The sequence below is a fragment of the Vulpes lagopus genome, chromosome 1 (genome assembly GCF_018345385.1).
Source record: "Vulpes lagopus strain Blue_001 chromosome 1, ASM1834538v1, whole genome shotgun sequence".
Lineage (NCBI taxonomy): Eukaryota > Metazoa > Chordata > Mammalia > Carnivora > Canidae > Vulpes > Vulpes lagopus.
This window is the reverse complement of record NC_054824.1, coordinates 150,787,263-150,799,541: the sequence shown is the minus strand read 5'-3', so window position 1 is coordinate 150,799,541 and position 12,279 is coordinate 150,787,263.

The following is a 12,279-nucleotide window of genomic DNA, read 5'->3' as shown; positions in this document are numbered from 1 at the left end:
CCAAAGGCAATTCTCAGAGAGGGATTGAGCTGTGAGTTATCAAGAGGCAACTACATAGGCAGCCCAAGTGGCTCAGTGGTTTAGCACCATCTTCAGCCCAGGGTGTGATCCTGGAGACCTGGGATCAAGTCCCATGTTGGGCTCCCTGCATGGAGCCTGCTTCTCCCTCTTCCTGTGTCTCTGCCTCTCTCTCTCTCTCTCTGTCTCTCTGTCTCATGAATACATAAACAAAATCCTTTAAAAAAAGAAAAAAGAGGCTACTACACACTCTAAGCAGATGTGGGAATGCTTTGATCTTAAAGGAGAGAATGTGGGATCATTATGCTTTTGTGGTTAAAGAGCTCATCTGTCTGAAAGGTCACTCCAAGTCATGGTTTCTCTCGTACCAACCCTCATGGGAATCTAAGTGTCCTGTGGCCCCCTGACCTAATAATATCTGTGATATAATTAATGAGATCAAATATTAACAGCAGTGTCCCCAGATTGAAAGATTATTCTACTGTTCCTAACCATATTTTTCTATGCCATCTGAATTATGAGAAATGTATTATTTTAAGAGAATATTTCCATATCCTGTGCAGTTGAGGAAGGTCTCGGAGCTCTCTGATGTCACCAGGGGACAAACTTGAGATTAAAGTGGAGAGAGGATTATGCCATAGAGAGCTAACAGTGATCCTGGAAAAGAGCTATTTAATGCATTAAATTTGAAGGTAAGATTTGGGTGTTATAAGAAATGTGATGATTGCTTCCCCAGGTAGTGGTCAAGGTGACCTTGTAAATTTAGCCTTTTGAGAGAGTCACATGACAATATGACATGGTAGAATGAGAGATTAATAGCATTATGACCAACTTTATAGGATGATCCAACTAATACACTTCTAAATGGAAGTTTCATATTCACAAAACCCAGAGGGCAAATGGAGAACATTTTAAAGGCGAAGAGAATAGAGGACTATATACGAGAGGTCACTAAGCTTGGCATAAGCTTGAAGAAATTTCTATCAATGAACATTTTTATGCACAAGCAGTCCTCATTGTTTTGTTTTGTTTTTTTTAAAGATTTCTTTATTCACAATAGACATAGAGAGAGAGAGAGAGGCAGAGACACAGGAGGAGGGATAAGCAGGCCCATGCCGGGAGCCTGACGTGGGACTCGATCCCGGGACTCCAGGATCGCGCCCTGGGTCAAAGGCAGACGCGAAACAGCTGAGCCACCCAGGGATCCCCAGTCCTCATTGTTTAGAGTAACTTATGATGATTTACAATCCACATGACCTCTTATACTGTGTAGATTACTCATCATATTTTGGGTTTGACTCTTTAATTAAATGTTTGTAAATTTACTTAATTTATATTTTTGTATTTTACATATATGGCACAAAGCTATCTAACTCTTTATTTCAGAATATTCTGAATATGTCTACTAAATCTATCTGGTCCACTGTGGACAAAGTCATCATTTCCTTGTTGATTTTCCGTTCAGATGATGGCTGCCCATTGATGTATGTGGGGTGTTAAAGTCCCATTATTATTGTGTTATTATCAATTCGTTTTTTTTGTATTTGTTGTTAGCTGTTTATATATTTGGGTGCTGCTATGTTGGGTGCATAAATATTTACAATTGTTATGTCTTCTTGTAGGATTTTCCCCTTAATGATTATATAGTGTCCTTCCTTGTTACAGTCTTTGTTTTATTTTTATTTTTTTAATAATAAATTTATTTTTTATTGGTGTTCAATTTACAACATACAGAATAACACCCAGTGCTCTCAGTGCCCGTCACCCATTCACCCCCACCTCCTGCCCTCCTCCCCTTCCCCCACCCCTAGTTCTTTTCCCAGAGTTAGGAGTGTTTATGTTCTGTTTCCCTTTCTGATATTTCCTATCCATTTCTTCTCCCTTCCCTTCTATTCCCTTTCACTATTATTTATATTCCCCAAATGAATGAGACCATATAATGTTTGTCCTTCTCCAATTGACTCATTTCACTCAACATAATACCCTCCAATTCCATCCATGTCGAAGCAAATGGTGGGTATTTGTCATTTCTAATGGCTGAGTAATATTCCATTGTATACATAAACCACATCTTCTTTATCCATTCATCTTTCGATGGACACCGAGGCTCCTTCCACAGTTTGGCTATTGTGGCCATTGCTGCTAGAAACATCGGGGTGCAGGTGTCCCGGCGTTTCATTGCCTCTGTATCTTTGGGGTAAATCCCCAACAGTGCAATTGCTGGGTCGTAGGGCAGGTCTATTTTTAACTCTTTGAGGAACCTCCACACAGTTTTCTAGAGTGGCTGCACCAGTTCACATTCCCACCAACAGTGTAAGAGGGTTCCCTTTTCTCTGCATCCTCTCCAACATTTGTGGTTTCTTTCCTTGTTAATTTTCCCCATTCTCATTGGTGTGAGGTGGTATCTCATTGTGGTTTTGATTTGTATTTCCCTGATGGCAAGTGATGCAGAGCATTTTCTTATGTGGTATTGGCCATGTCTATGTCTTCCTCTGTGAGATTTATGTTCATGTCTTTTAAAAGATTTTATTTATTTATTCATGAGAGATACACAGAGAGAGAGAGGCAGAGACACAGGCAGAGGGAGAAGTAGGCTCTATGCAGGGAGCCCGATGTGGGACTCGATCCGAGGACTCCAGGATCACACCCTGGGCCAAAGGCAGGCACTAAACCGCTGAGCCACCCAGGGATCCCTCTTTGTTTGTTTTAAAGTTGATTTTGTTCAATATAAGTATTGCTACCATGGTTTTCTTCTCACTTCCATTTACCTGATAAGTGCTTTCCCATCCATTTACTTTCAATCTGCATTAAGTCTGAAATGAGTCTCTTTTAGGCAGTATATAGATGGGTCTTGTTTTTTACTCATTACATCACCCTATATCTTTTGATTGGTGTGTTTAGTTCATTTACGTTCAAAGTAATTATTGATAGGTATATACCTATTTCAATTTTGTTACTTGTTTTGTGGTTGTTTCTAGATTTTCTCTGATTCTTTTTTGTCTTTCTTTCATGGTTTGCTGTCTTTCTTTAGTGATATACTTGGATTTCTTTCTCTTTATGCTTTGCATATCCATTACTGGATTTTGATTTGTAGTTACCACGAGGTTTATATATAACATCTTCTGCATATAGCAGTCTATATTAAATTGATGATCACTTAAGTTGAAACACATTCTTTACTCCTCTCCCCTCCCCCCCCCCACACGTTTTATGTATAGGGTATCATACTTTACATCCTTTAATTTTGTGAGTCCTTTGACTGAGTTTTATAGCTATATTTATTTTTCCTGCTTTTGTGCTTCATTTCTTTCCACTCACGGTCCCTTTTAACATTTTTGGGAGGGCCTGTATAGTGGTCATGAATTCTTCTAACCTTTGTTTATCTGAGAAACTTATTATCTCTCCTTCTATTCTGAACAATTGCCCTGCTGATCAGAATATTTTCATACGTAGTTTTTTCCTCTTAACACTTTTAATATATCATGCCACTTCTTCTGCCTTGCAAAGTTTCTGTTGAACAATCCACTGATAACTTGATGGGTATTCCCCTGTATGTAACTTTTCTTTATCTGCTTTTAAAATCTTTCTTTATCACTACTTTCTGCTATTTTAATTACTGTGTGGACTTCCTTTTGTTGATTTTGTTGGGGGAATCTCTGTGCCTCCTGGATCTGAATTTCTGTTTTCTTTCCCAATTAGGGAAGTTTTCAGCTATTTTTTCTTCAAATAATTTTTCTGTCCCCTTTCTCTCTCTTCTTTTTCTAGAATCCCTATCCTATGAATGTTACAATTTTTGATAGACTTGCTGAGTTCCCTAAGTCTATTCTCTCTCTCTTTTAAAAAATCTCTGTTAAAAGATCTCACTGATGTTTTCCACTCTTCTCAAATCCAGTATCTTCATGATCATTAAGTTCTTTATCAGGCATATTATTTATACCAGTTTTGCTTAGGTCTCTTGCTATAATTTTGTCCTTTCATTTAAAGCACAGTTCTCCATTTCTTCATTTTGTCTAACTCTCTTTGCCTGTTTCAATGTGTGAGGAAAGTCAGCTCTTGAAAGTAGTGAGCAACTTTAACAAGGTGACATTGGTCCTTTGCCAGAGGGAACATGTCTCCAGTGCCAAGGTAGGGCCAGCTGGTGCATCTGGAAAGTGTGCACAGGTGGAGCACACAGTTTTAACAAGGTGTGTGTATTCTCCATGAGAGGTGACAGGTCATTGCAGCAGGGATCAAGGTCCTACAAAGTGTGTGGTCAAGAGAGGCAGTGTTGACAAGGTTTGCATGGGTCTTCTGAGGGAGGGAAGCTGCAGGGTGGGGACTGGGACAAGCCCAACTGGAGGAAGTGGGGTGCAGTGTAAGCACATTAGGTAGCAAATGCTAGGACCCCACTGGTTCCAGCAGGTGGAATTGCTCTTTGATTAGTAAATAACTCTTCTGCTCATATGCCCCAGGCATTTTTCAAACTGTTGCTTCTAAGCTACATCTCCAGGGGCTGTTTTTCATACTGTCTAAGGGTAGGGACGGTTTCCTATCATTCTCCAGGCTCTCCCAGACAGAGTCTGCTGATTTTTATGGTTCCAGGTTTTAAGTCCCACTGGTTGCAAGAACTCTTGAAATTTGGCCCTTCTAATTTCCAAAGCCAAATGCTATGGGGATTTGTCTTCACCGTGTGGGCTCCAGGGTGTGATGGTCTTTTTCTCCTCCCAGTCTGAGACTGCAGCTCTCTCCCTCCTGCTGAGGACCACAGTCCATTTAGCTTCCCCCTGAGACTTTGCCCTTCCTACCCTCTTCAATGTGGCTTCTTCTCTTTATTTAGTTGTGGAGTTTGTTTTGCTGGTCTTCAGATCATATTCTAGTGGTATCTAGTTATGAGCTTAGGTCCTCCTACTCCACCATCTTCCCCAAACTCAGTTATCTAATTCTTAATGTCAATTTGTTTATATGTCCAGAATGTCATCTAAACTAGTGTTCACTAATCATAGGCACAGATAATTTCTGACTCATGAGATTTATGTTCATTTTTAAATTTTTTCTTTGTATTCTTTTTATATTGTCAGATACATTTCCATGAATAACATGAGGATTTTTTTTGTTTTTTCCTTCATAAAGAATATGGATTATTATTCTTAAAATTAAAAATTAACATATTTTAATTAAAATGTAATTCAACCTGGACTGCAGCATAAGACAGAGCTAGATTCAAATCCTAGATTTATTATGGCCATGTTGTGTAACTTCAAGCAAATTCCCTAGCCTCGTCTAGCCTTCAATTCAAATGGAGATATTTACCATCAATGGCCATAGTTGGAATTTGAGATGATATGCGTCAAACATCTAACACAGTGCCTGTCAATAGAAGCTGATTACCCAACAAATGAGAACTATGTATCATTTCTATTAGTGTAATCCCAGTATGTTGCTTCTGTTCTTATCTTTAATTTTTCCCCATCTATTTACTTTCAACAAAGTGCTGTGTCATCAAGAATTTTGTATTAAACTACTATTGTGTCTGTTCTATGTGGGTGAGGCTCCCAGTGAGAGCCCTAGCCTTACCCCTGGTCTCTCCTAAGTACCATCTAAAATTTCATGGGATAGTTACAAAAACTTCCTGGTTACAAACACTTCCCAGTTGCAAACACTATTTAACTGAGAGGTGTTCCTGTTTCCAGGTCAGGCTCCTACACATAATACTGGTGTTTTATGTTGTTTTTGTTTTTAGTAGAGGTTAGTTTGAATGAGAACACTTGCCATTCTGTTCTTCTGAGAACTTGCTGTCCCATATCATGGTGCTACTGTGATGCTCCATGGATTGGTATGAACGGTAGTTGTAAATAATTAAAAGCTTCCTTTGGCGGTTTCAGTAGGAGCTGCATGGAGCCTAGTCTGGTCTTGGACCAAGCTTACCTGGGCTTATTTGTCCCCTGTGTGCCCTACTTTTTCGATTCTAGCTTGAAAAGGGTGTTACTTCCCAATGCAGCATCATCCAGATCTTTAACCTTATGTTGTTCTTGGAATAATCTTTACAGAAAAGAAAGTTCTAGTGCTTAAATAGTCTGGGTGATTTGCCCACATGGTTTTGTTTTACATACTGATTTTTCATCCTTTCTTTCTTGTGCAGCTGGGCTCTCACAGAGACCAAAGCATCCCTCCTTTTTACAAGGCCAAGTCCTGAAAGGCATTACCTAGCAAAACTTTCTGTCCCACAGTGCATCACAATACCCTTTAAGTGATGTAAAAGGATCAAGTCTTATAACTCTGCAGTGTGCTTTTGCAGTGTATCCAACACTAGGAGGCAATTGAAATAACTGCTGTCCTCGGAAGACTGCATTTAAGAACAAAGAGGGCTCTAACCACTGCAGCCAAACCAGGTAACACCAATTTGGTCATTACCACCTGAACCTCTCTCCTCTAGCTTAGTCGTTGCATTACTAAATAGCTGGTTGAATTTTGAAGGTTTTGGAGACAAGAGCTCACAACTAGAGAAACTTCATGACAAATCATTTTGTAAAGTCTAGAATTCTTTTGGAAAGTATATATTCATACCTCTTAACTTTAAATTATTTGAGTAGATTTAGCTCAATATTTTTTTTTCTTAGAAATGAGGTATACCAGGGCACCTGGATTGCTCAGTCACTTAAGCATCTGCCTTCAGCTTGGGTTGCGATATCAGGGTCCTGGGATTGAGCCCCACATCAAGCTCCCTGCTCAGCGAGGAGCCTGCTTCTCCCTCTCCCTCTGCCCTTCCCCCTTACTTGTGCTCTCTCTCTCTCTCTCTCTCTCAAATAAATAAAATCTTAAAAGAAAAAAAAAAAGAAATGAAGTATACCCATATTAAGTCATCTGGCTTTCTGCAACACAAAAAGAACAAAGATTAAACACTGTTAAGTAGATTACCAGGTTACTGAGTTCATATATTCATTCATTCCAAAGTATGCAAAGAGTACTTCCTTGGATGGGGAATACTTTGCAAGTTAGTAAGGCAGGAGAAGGACAAGGAGAGTAAAGGTAGTGTCTGCCAAAGCAATATGGCTCCAACATCTAGGAGCTTATGCTTCAGGTGGACAGGACAGACTCTGTATGAAACTCATGTCTTGTTCTTTGAAGAATCTCTAGAGCCTTATCTGAGGCCTGGCACAAAGTTTTTACTAATTAAATATTTTCCTAAATGATAGAATGAATAAATGAATTCATAAAGCCAATGAGAATAGGCTTGGGAACCAAAATGCATTATAAGATTAATCAAAGGCTCTAGAAGTGGGCAGTGGACCATTTGGAATCCAGAACAGAGGACTTGTAGGAGATAGCACTAGGGAGTGGCTATCTCCAGGGCCCTAACTTACCCCCATGCCTTGCATACTGGTTCTACACCTCCAAGGAAAGCCCCTCCCTGCCCAGGACTCTAAGGTTATAAAGTACACTTGGAAAATCAATTGTTGCTGCTTATATACCTGTCTAAATGTCACTCTCTATTTCTTGAATTTTCCCCAAATTTTGATAAATAACAAAATCTTGGGACCCTGACTAGTATCCTGCCTCCACCCTTTTTTTGGACAGATTAATTAAATTATAAAACTTGCTAGTTGTTTAATTGAGATTTGCAACCTAAATAACCTTACCAGGCAGTTACTACTGGTTCCATTCACTATCGTACTGAGAGGGCTTAACCTTCAATTTTACAAATACTTTTAGCTCTTTTCTACCATAAACATTGATGCCAACTTAAAATTTTAAACCTCAGAAAGCCCATCTCCATGAGGAAAGCTTATCACATACTTCATATCAGGGAAAAGGTTCAGGTTTTCTGAAGCAGATGTGACATCTATTCTTGGAAACGTTTCCTTTAAAATTCTGAAAGAGAGGTTGTGGGTAGGGGCAGGGACACAGCCGCTCAACTATCTATCTGAAAGGCAACTTGTGAAGGATTCTGTTTTAGCAGCTACAGAGCTTTAATTTTATATCAACTTGTGCAACACTATGGTTAATATCTGACTTCATCTCTTCCACCAGATAAGTAACATGAGAGCAGAACCACATGTCACTTGCTTTTTCCCTAGTGCCTGGTATAATGCCAACCAAAGGTAGTTTATCAATGAATATCTGTTGAGCGAATCAATGAATCAGTGGCGCTGTAGCAGAAGAAGAAGAGTTTTGGAGTCAGGCAGATTTGTGGGTTTTTTTTTTTTTTTTTTTTGCTTGTTTACTGGCTGTGTAACCTTCAACATGGAATTTAACATCTTCTAGAAATTCGGGATAATGATGGAAAACTCCCAGGACTCCTGTGAGGACTGAGTGAAGTAGTGTATGGTGCCAACTGTCTGGTGGCTGACAAGCGTTCGTTCAGGACAAGATCTTTCCCGTCCCTTTCCAACAGAGGGCAGTTGCTCTTTTTCAAAATTGTTTTGGCTATTTTAGCTCCCTTGCATTTCCAAATAAACTTTAGAATACATTGGTTTAGATCTACAAAAACTCCTCCTGGGAAGTTTGACCAGATAAGCCAGATCAGTGTGGGGAGGTTGTCATCTTTGCTATATTAAGTCTCTCAAAACATAAACACAGTGTATCTCTCAGATCTTCTTTGATTTCTTCCATCAGCATTTTGTAACCTTCAGCATCCAGCATCTGTACATGTCTTGTTAGATTTGTGCCTAATATTTCTTTTTTAGCTACTGTAAATAGCTGTGGTATTTTAAATTTTTATTTATTTATTTGAAAGAGAGCAAGCATGGTGGTGGGGAGGAGCAAAAGGAAAGGAACAAGCAGACTCTGCTGTGTGCAGAGCCTGACATGGGGCTCGATCTCATGACCCTGAGATCATGACCTGAGCCTAAACCAAGAGTCAGATGCTCAACTGACTGCCACTCAGGCACCCCAATAGTTGTGTTTTAAATTTTGGTTCCAATTTTTTATTTAAAGTATAGAAATGCGGGGCACCTGGGTGGCTCAGTTGGTTAGGTATCTGCCTGCTTCTCCCTCAGCCCCTCCCCACCTCTCACATGCTCTCTCTCTCAAATAACTAAATAAAAATTTTAAATAAATAATAAAGTATAGAAATGTAATTGTATGCATTGACCTTGTATCCTATGATCTTGTTAAAAAAGTTATTAGTTTTAAGAATTTATTTGTAAGCTTCTTGGGATTTTCTACATAAATGATTATATCATTTGTAAATAGGGACAGTTTTCTTCCTTTCCATCTGTGTGCTTTATATTTCCTTCCCTGGCTTTATTACACTGGGTAGGACTGCTGGCACTATGTTGAATAGGAGTGGTGAAAGAGACATCCTTGTTTTGTTCTCGATTTTAGGAAGAAATCAGTCTTTCCCCATTAAGTATGATGTTAGCTGTAAATTCCTATAGATGCACCTTATCAGGTTGAAAAATTTGCCTTATGGTTGACTAAGAAATTTTATAATAAATGGACAGATTTTATCAGGTTTTTGGCTGTTATCCTATTTTATAGAATTCTGATGTGATCCATAATATAGTCTATAATTCGCAAAAGTGGCTGAGAAAGTTGACAAGATAAATCTTATATCTTTGTCCCTGAAGTCTGTATGTTGAATATTAAAGTTGAAGAAGTTTGTTGCAATGTATTTCCTTTATTTATTTACCTTAGTTCAATTGTTTCTTGGCCTTTTGGCTAAGATGAAGTGAACTTAGCTTAGTTCACCTTCTGAACATCAGCATAATAAAAAAATTCTATTATTAAACTTTAATTTCTGTGCCCTGGGAGTCTAACTGCACTGGTTTATGGGTCAGTTTTAACTAAGTGGAAGTGGTTAAAATTCTCCTAAATAAGAGCCATGAAGATGTCCAAATCTTATTTCATTCTTAGGAATGTATCTGAAAATATAAATTCTATAGAATCAAAATATAGTTTATTTAGCACAACCAAAATGTCCAATATTAGGGCTGGGTTTCATAAATTATGGCATATTCAGTTCCTTAATAAATCTTTATGAAATGTCCATTCTGTGCCAGTTATTATCTTTGGCTCTAGGGTTACAGCAATGAGCACAAGAGACACATCGCTGCACTCCCGGAGACTACTTTCCATTGGGGAGACAGGCATAAATAAGATACATAAGTAAACATAATATGGCAGATGGTGATGAGTGTTTTGGAGAAAAATAAAGCAGAGAGCATGAATAAGAAGTCCAGGCACGGGAGTGGAATGGGGTACTATTTTAAATAAAGTGATGGGTGGGCCTCACCAAACAATATAAAGGAACATGAAATATTAGAATTAAGAATACTCTGTAGCAGTGTGGAAAAATTTTCATGATATCTTATTAAATGAAAAAAAAAGCATACAAAATAAGATGTCTGCTGTGGTTCAAGCATTTAAGTAGAAAAATACATATAAAATATAAAAATGTAAACAGTTGTTTGTGGATAGTTTTAATATCGTTTTACAGCATTATTTACTCTGAGCGTAATTATGTTTTCCATTTAAAACAAGAAAAATGTTTGGATGCCTGGTTGGCTCAGTTGGTTAAGTGTCTAACTCTTGGTTTTGGCTCAGGTCATGAACTCAGGGTTGTGAGACTGAGCTAAGTTGGGCTCCATAGTCAGTGGGGAGTCTGCTTGAGATTCTCTCCCTCTGCCCCTCCCCCTCTCTCAAATAAATAGATGAATCTTAATTAAAAAAGAAAAAGAAAAGAAAAATATTTAAGGTTCCCTAAGGCTAATTTGAAATTGAATGAAATGTGTGATGAGGATACACATAGAACTCACATTTGCTCTGGAAAAATTCTATTTGGGGCACAGCTGAGGAAGAATCTCTACTAAGGAATCTCATAAAAATATATATATTTTAAAGGAGATGAAAGTTACGTTTAGGGTGCCGAGAACAGTGGTTGTGCAGTGTTGGCTGTGAGCTTGGAAATGATGGCAAGTTTAACATGTGTTCATAATTTATCTTATTTAGATTTGGCATGTGAATCTATTTTTTAAGATTGACTAAAATAAAATGTACTGACATATCTTACTGCAGACAACATTTTCTTCTGTGTTCAAGAGATGACAACTAATCACACAAGATGTGACTTGGTATCTATGTAGTAGTTCAGTTCCCTAAAGATTCAGAACGACAGGCTGCAACCATTGCCAGACAACATCTTCTGATGACTCCGGGAGCTTATGCTTAGACTCCATGTGGGCTATTCACGTGTTCCTCTGAAAATGTTTCTGTGGCCTGGCTAAAGTATGGCAGCCCAGGCCTGGTTTATTCCCTCTGGTGTTGATTCAGAATTTCTAGGCACTGAGCAATCACTTTATCATCAAAGGCAGACGTGGTGTTGTCTTAGTGAAACGCAAATGTCCTGAATATCTTGCATTCTTCTCTCCAGCATGTCACTTCCAGTGAGGGAAAATCCCAGCAGTCACAAAGCTTTCCCAGTGTAAGCAAAAGCTCCATAGTATTTACTCAGATTTTCTCTTCTGTTCTTTCTTCTTCTTCCTTTTTTTTTTTTTTTAAATATAATCACACTAGTGCTAAAAGAAAAAATAGATTATATAATGAACAGGCTCCATTGGATAGCCAAATTATTCTATTGTAATGTAATCTTGCTTGAAAATGTTCAAGTTGCTTGAAAAACACACTGAGATATGAAATAACAGCTAGCTGGCCTGTGAGCAATACATTGACTAGCTTTGACTAGAAGAAGGGGGATGGAGGCCCCACACACTGTTTTCCTTCCCAAGGAAACCCATCTCCCTCTCAGTTACTGCTTCTTGGGGGCTATCCAATGGAGCCTGTTCATTATATAATCTGTTTTATATCAGTGCCTAAATAAATGAAAATGTCTATCTTTTTCCTAATCTATCTTTTTCCTAATCTATCTTTCTCCTGTCTATCTTTTTCCTATCTTTTCCAGTTTCATGTTGGCTGGTGGTTGGAGTGCTCTGCGGTTGTTTCAATAAAGCATAGAATACTGTCAAGGTAAATGTCTCTAGTACCAAATGGGTTCCCATGCTGGTTCCTCAGTGACCTTGGACAAGTTATTCTACTTCTCACTCTTTCAGGTTTCTTATCAGTAAAATAGGAAGAATACTTCACAGGGTTTCTGGAAGGCTAAAATGAGTTCATTCATATCACCTGATACAGAATACGTGCCCGTACATAGAAACTCATATTTCTCTTTCCTCAAAGGTGCTGTTTTTGTTACAGAATGCACACATGCATTATTTCTCCCTTAACCCTGCAGAGAGGTATTGTAATCATACATATACAGATCGAGCGCCTTACTCTGTTCAGGCT